Source organism: Harmonia axyridis, chromosome 1, assembly GCF_914767665.1.
Source record: "Harmonia axyridis chromosome 1, icHarAxyr1.1, whole genome shotgun sequence".
In the NCBI taxonomy this organism is placed as follows: domain Eukaryota; kingdom Metazoa; phylum Arthropoda; class Insecta; order Coleoptera; family Coccinellidae; genus Harmonia; species Harmonia axyridis.
The window spans coordinates 85,173,863-85,180,290 of record NC_059501.1 but is presented as its reverse complement, the minus strand read 5'-3'; the positions used below and the strand labels follow the sequence as shown (position 1 = coordinate 85,180,290).

Below are 6,428 nucleotides of genomic sequence, written 5' to 3'. Positions count from 1 at the left end.
TATCACTTGCCATATGGTGCCATTTAAAAATTTAGGGGTGGCGGTCACAGCTCCGAGGGATGGAATGTATTTCGGGTGAATTTCATCGCGAACGATGTCCCCCTCGAAAATGTTGTTGACGTGTCCGAGCGTTTTTATATAACTCGGTTCTGCCGACTTACAGAGCCGCTGTTTCGTTTTCAATGGCCCTCTCTGTATAAGTAATATTCCCCGGAGTTTCAAGAACAGCTAAAAGAAGGATTAGTTCTTTCAATCTTTCCGTTTCATTGAGATGTGCTTCGTACCATAGTAGCTTTGTCAGACATTCATCGGTTTCGTTCGATCTTTTCAAACGTCGATTGGGCCTTCCTCTTGCACTACCCTCTTGGATCAAATTAGTCATAGTTTCGAAATAGCAAATGTTTGGGTTTTTAGCACTTTTTATCAGTTCAATGATTTTGCGAATGAGTATGTCCTTTTCTGGACGCACTTCCATGTCGATAGTCTTCTCATTAGGATTGTCTCGGTTTTTTTCTTGGGTTAGCCGCTTGATATTGAATTCTCTACTTGATTCTTCTGGAAACCTTTCATCTAGTGAGTTGCTACGACGTTGCACTCTCGTGGGTCGACTTTGAACCTGAAAAAAAAAACATAAAAATTTTAGAGGAAATGTGAACATAACGTCATTGAAATATTAGTCGATTTGTGTCTGCATCATAAAGTTAAATTATTAAACATGTCAGCTTACGAGCCAAATTCTCGTCATTGACGGTAGGTTTCAATTTTCTGCTTTGATATGAAGAAATCTGCGGCTGAGGCTTATCGAATGCTCTCAAATACCTATGGTGAGGCCGCTATGAGTGAAAGACGTGGTTCGAACGCTTCAAGAACGGTGATTTTGACGTCGAAGTCCATCATAGCGGTAAAATGGACAGGTTTTCGAAAATGCAGAATTGGGGGCATTACTTGATCAAGACTCGTGTCAAATGTAACAAGAATTGGCAGAATCATTGGGAGTGACGCAACAAGCCATTTCAAAACGCCTAAAAGTCATAGGAATGATTGAGAAACAAGGAAATTGGGTGCCGTACGAGTTGAAACTGACAGATAATGAACGGCGTTCGTTTGCTTGTTAACAGCTGCTTGCAAGGCAAAGACGGAAAAGATTTCTGCATCGCATTGTTACTGGAGACGAAAAATGGGTTCATTACGATAATCCCAAATGCATAAATTCATGGGGATATCCCGGTCATGCTTCCACGTCGACAGCCAAATCGAATATTTACGGTTCCAAGGTCATGCTTAATATTTGATGGGACCAGCTCGGCGAGGTGTATTATGAGTTGTTAAAACTGACTGAAACAATCACAAGCGATAGTTATCGAATGCAATTAATGCGTTAGAGACGAGCATTGAAAGACAAACGGCCGCAATGATTTTAAAGCATGCCAATGCTCGACCCCATGTTGCGAAAGTGGTTAAGACATACTTGGAAACGTTGAAATGGAAAGTCCTACCCTTCCGCCGTATTCTCCAGACGTTGCTTCCTCGGAGTATCACTTGTTTCAATCAATGGCTCACGCTCTGGCTGACCAGCCTTATGAAGAAGTAAAAAATTTGATCGATTCGCGAAACGCTTCAAAAGATGGCCAGTTTTTTCAACGCGAAATTCGAACGTTGCCCGAAAGATGGGAGAAAGAAGTGTCCAGCGATGGACAATACTTTGAATCATAAATGTATAACCAGTTTTTCACAATAAAGCCTCGAATTTCGGAAAAAAACGGCGGAAGCAAAGTTGTAAGCCTATTAATGTAACTTGATGAATCCTCCTCATAAACACATTTTCAGAATCTTCAGTAATTTCAAATTATTCGAACAAAAAAAACAAAAAATGATAATGAATAATTGCAACATTCAGAAATACGTAATTTCATCAGTCCTGAGAAAAATATGAATATAGTTCAAAGTACGAAGGACCTTAACTCGCTTATTTCGAGGGAAAAACTGTTCATTTTACGTTTTCATGAGCTTGAAAAATGTAATTTTCGATACAAAAATTCCGGGTCACTGTATAGACTATTTTAAATATTCGACAAATGAATATTCAATGGAGTCAGTCCTTGAAAATTCGTAATTATTCGATAAAAATAAATATAAACACTTTTAATTCCCACAATTTCTTATTTTTCGACAAATTTTTCATCACCTTAGCCGCTTCATCCAGAACTGATTACATTGCAAAGTTTTACTTTTAAAACACAATTTTTTATTTTTTTTTTAAATGTAACCCTTTGTAATATAAAAAATTCTTGATGTCCGCTATAACGGTTGAACAACTGTCGAATTGATAAAAATCTATAGAAATTAAAAGTGTTTATATTTATTTTTATCAAAACGAATGAATATAGTGAGTAGCACAGTTAAGCACATCCTCATTGTGAACGTTTTTTTTTTAAATTTTAATCATAAAGTAGTTTTTTCGAAAACGGAGGGCAATAAGATTTCAATGAAACAATCTCAATCGAATACAAAATTATATTATTTCAGTTTATTCACAAATCCTTACTAGTAGGTAGATAAGAAATACTTCTAATTTATTCACATGGCATTCTAGATTGTAGATTTTTTAAGAGGACTTTCATTGCACCGGGATTTGTAGTCTATCAGAGCTGTTCTAGCCATTTTCTGCTAGACTTATTCTTGTGAGGTGTTTTCTGAGGCGACAATGCCCTGCAAGGAATCCAGTGAGGAGGTGTAGCATATTCTAGCTAAAATCCAGATACTTATTAGATCTCGCAGTATCAAAGAAACTCTTTGGAATATTCCAACCTCTACTGAAACTCTCCTCAATGTCCTTGCTGAACCTAAATGAGCAGATTTTTGCATTATATTACATAGATACTCACAAATTCCTAGCTTGTTGATATTTCTCTTTAGATTATCAGGTAGGTAATCAAAACCTGTGGTTGAGATTGTAATTGGGATACTTCTAGTTGAAATCATTCCCCATTTGCGCTTTATCTGAAACTCGAGGTATATATATTTTGAATTCTTTCCAGCCCTTTTTGGCGCATGTTATTGTTATTTGGGATAGCAAAATCGATTATTATTGTTGCCTCCTTATCCTCTAATAAAATGTGAGGTCTGTTGAGAGGAACTGTTTTCTCTTGTACTTTCTACTTGTAGTTCAGAATATAGTCCTTATTCAATTGCTAATTCTTGCTGGAGTATCTTCTCTAGTGTTTTCGTGGACAGGGATCCTTCGACAGATTTTAGCTCTCCGGTTAGGAATCAAGAGCGTAGATCTGGTTTTTTTTTCTGGGGAGGTGTTAATAGAAAAAAATTCAGTTCAGATTAATACCAATTATTTCATTAAACTTTGGGCAGAATTCTAAAATTTAATATTTAGGAAGTCTTGGGGAGGGTAATTACTCCCAGTACCCCTGTCATATCTACGCCCATGTCTGGAAGCATCTGGAATCTGCGGTGGGCAGGAGTCGATTCAGCTCTCCTGATAGGTGAATCCCTAAGGATTTCCTACCGCTACCATATTATTGCTATTATTATCAGTTACATTCTTATACTTGCCTATTGCCATCGGAAACAATGCATTTGCCAGGATCCGAGGAATCTATCATTTTCTTTTGTAGTTTTGTACCTCCAATTTAGGAACAGCCTGTACAGGGTGGGCAAATTTCAGTGTTTCAGCACTACAACTTTCAAACCAGAGGAGATAGGCAAAATCTGATACCTACCCCATTCTCGTTCTCTTTTTCTGATAAACTAATAATAGTAGTATTCATTTTTGGCCATCTTCTTTTGTTTTCGAGTTATAAGCAAAAATTGGAAAAATGGCGATATCGAAAAAAATTATATCTCTGCTAATACTCATGATAAAGCTCTGAAATTAAAACATTGTACATACACTTTTTCACGTAGAATCCAGTGGTGTGCTCGTATTTTTTACAGGGTTTTTAATTAGGAAGCTATGACCCAAAGTTATGTTTTTTCAAAAGGGAAAACAAATTTCTGTGACATTTTTTGAAAGCTTAATTTTTTCTGATTCCAAGAATATATAACATCGTATGAGTTGTATTAATATAAAAAATATAAAATGGTCAAAAATCTTTTTTTATCCATAACCATACAACTTAGTTATAGGAAAATGTTATATCATCTGAAAGGATATTTAATTTTTTTTTTCGATACAATATGCAAGTACATACTTCCATTTTAAAAAAAAAACGCACTTTTCATCATTTTACTATATCTCGTTGAAGCCTGTGATTTTGGACAACACTGTATGATCAGAGACGTATTTCATTACACGTAAATTATACACGGGATATTGGTGAATATTTGAAATTTCGCTTTCAACTGAAGTATCGAAAAGATGAATGTTCAATTGAAGCTATGTTTTGCACAAAAAAGAAATAAATCAATCATTTACTCGAAAACTGCTAACATAGAGGCCATGAAATCAATACTTAAATAATCAAGAGGGCAACGTCAAACCGAAAAAAGTAATAATATACAGGATGTTCTATTTAAAATATCGAAGTTGTAAGTACTTGATGTAAACGGCAACACTGCAACGCTAAAAATATTTTAGATTGATATAGCAGTGGCTCCTACCAAATAAACCAAATTTTCAATAAAATCGTACATAAAAGTCAAGGGTATAGTATATCCAAAGTCAAAGAATATTTGGATTATACAAGGGTTATCCAAATTTCCAGAAATTCTCTTGGGGCCAGTGAATTTATTGACTAACAATACTTTCAAATAAACCCCGGTATTTAGCGGATCGCAGTATCCACTTCAAAGGGACGTCTATGGCCAATCATTTTTATGGACTAGTTCAAGTGACATTGGATATACTATATCATCGACCGTGGCCCACCCTGTATATGTTTGTACAGTTTATGATGAAACACCCTATAGATACATTAATTTAAATGGCTTACCTTGCTTTCAAATTACGCCGTTTTGCATATGTACAGGGTACTTCAACAGGAGGTGACCTGGTTGCTAGGATAGGTAGAACACTGCAAACTAAGGTGGACTTGTCCATCACATCATCCATGTTGAAGGTACATGAAGATACAAACATTGTTTACGATGAATTCTAAACAAATAGCAACATTGTATTGGTCTTTTGAGAGCTCGTTCTCCAAGCCAATCATTTCGTCACAATATCCGAATGTTTCCTAAGGATAAGTTTCGATAAGGCTGTCAATAACTAATTATGAATATATAAATATCAAAACCTACATCAAATGTAGGTACATCTTATATAATGGTAAATCTAGTATACCAGAAAATATTGATCATCATTGCAATATTTTTATAACAATAATAATTCAAATCAAATCATAAACACGATCAAGCTGAAATCTACAATAAGGTTATGAGATAACGATTTCTTATTATTTTTAAAAAAAAATTACAATATGAATTGGAACAAAAGTTCACTAATTTTACGTTCTTTACTGCTTTTCAAAATTGAAATGAAATGAAATAATGAAATGAAATTACATTTATTGATCCATTCTGACACAAGAACATTGTATTGGACAAGTTACAAATAAGTCAACAAGTCAAAAAAAAATGGAGATAAATAAAGAAATTGAATCAATCAAAACAATAATCATCCATGATATAGGTATACTTAAAATAGTGAAACAATCATTACATAAATATTGAACCTGATTGCTCAGCACTCACATTTCATCTATTCAGATATCGTAGTTATCTGAATATTCTTAACGTTCAAGCCAACCCTAGTCAAAACGACAGAAGCTAAATTTCTCAAATATATCCCCGAAAATTTGCTACACTTAAACATTGATCACTACACCAGTGTTCAACAACACTCAAAAATTATGAACACTTGCTCTGTTTGGCCAACTTGATTGAATATTATAATTCATTAAAAAAAAAAGATTCATTAACTTTATCATATTCATCACTAGGTATCAGAAATTTAAATGATGAATATTGTACCGTGACTGAACTCATTCACATTTCACATCAGAAAATTTTTTTGACAAAAATGATTGAAGATTCATGGTACTCTTTTCTGGTTTTGAATTGGAAATTTAGTTCTTTATATTTTACAAAGACTTCTTCATTGTAATTCCCAGAGTCAAGCCTGCCGTCTTTATTGTATCGACAACATGTTCAACTGTTTTTTTTTATTTCTTTTTTCAGTTCAGATATAGTGGAATCCCTTTCAGTCAGATCTCTTCGAAATGAAACAATTTTCTCTTTCAACAATCGAAAGTTATCAGAAAGTAATTTGTTTTTATCATATCACAAATAATTTTCAACAGGAAATATTCGTTTCATTTTGAATATAAGGTATTGAAAATATGATTTTATCCTCGTATTTATATACATATAAGGTGTCCCATTTCAAGAATGAAGTCGAAGAAATTAATATCTTT

The 6,428-nt window shown here is 34.2% G+C and overlaps 1 long non-coding RNA gene across 1 annotated transcript; it reads right to left on the bottom strand.

The window, feature by feature from the left end:
- Positions 1 to 369: 369 nt before the first annotated feature.
- Positions 370 to 6,147, bottom strand: LOC123671659. Its single transcript, XR_006746149.1, has 3 exons — positions 5,707 to 6,147; positions 4,947 to 5,189; positions 370 to 616 (listed from the first exon to the last, which is right to left on the bottom strand). It is a non-coding gene; the product is annotated as an uncharacterized LOC123671659 (long non-coding RNA).
- Between the last annotated feature and the right edge of the window lie 281 nt (positions 6,148 to 6,428).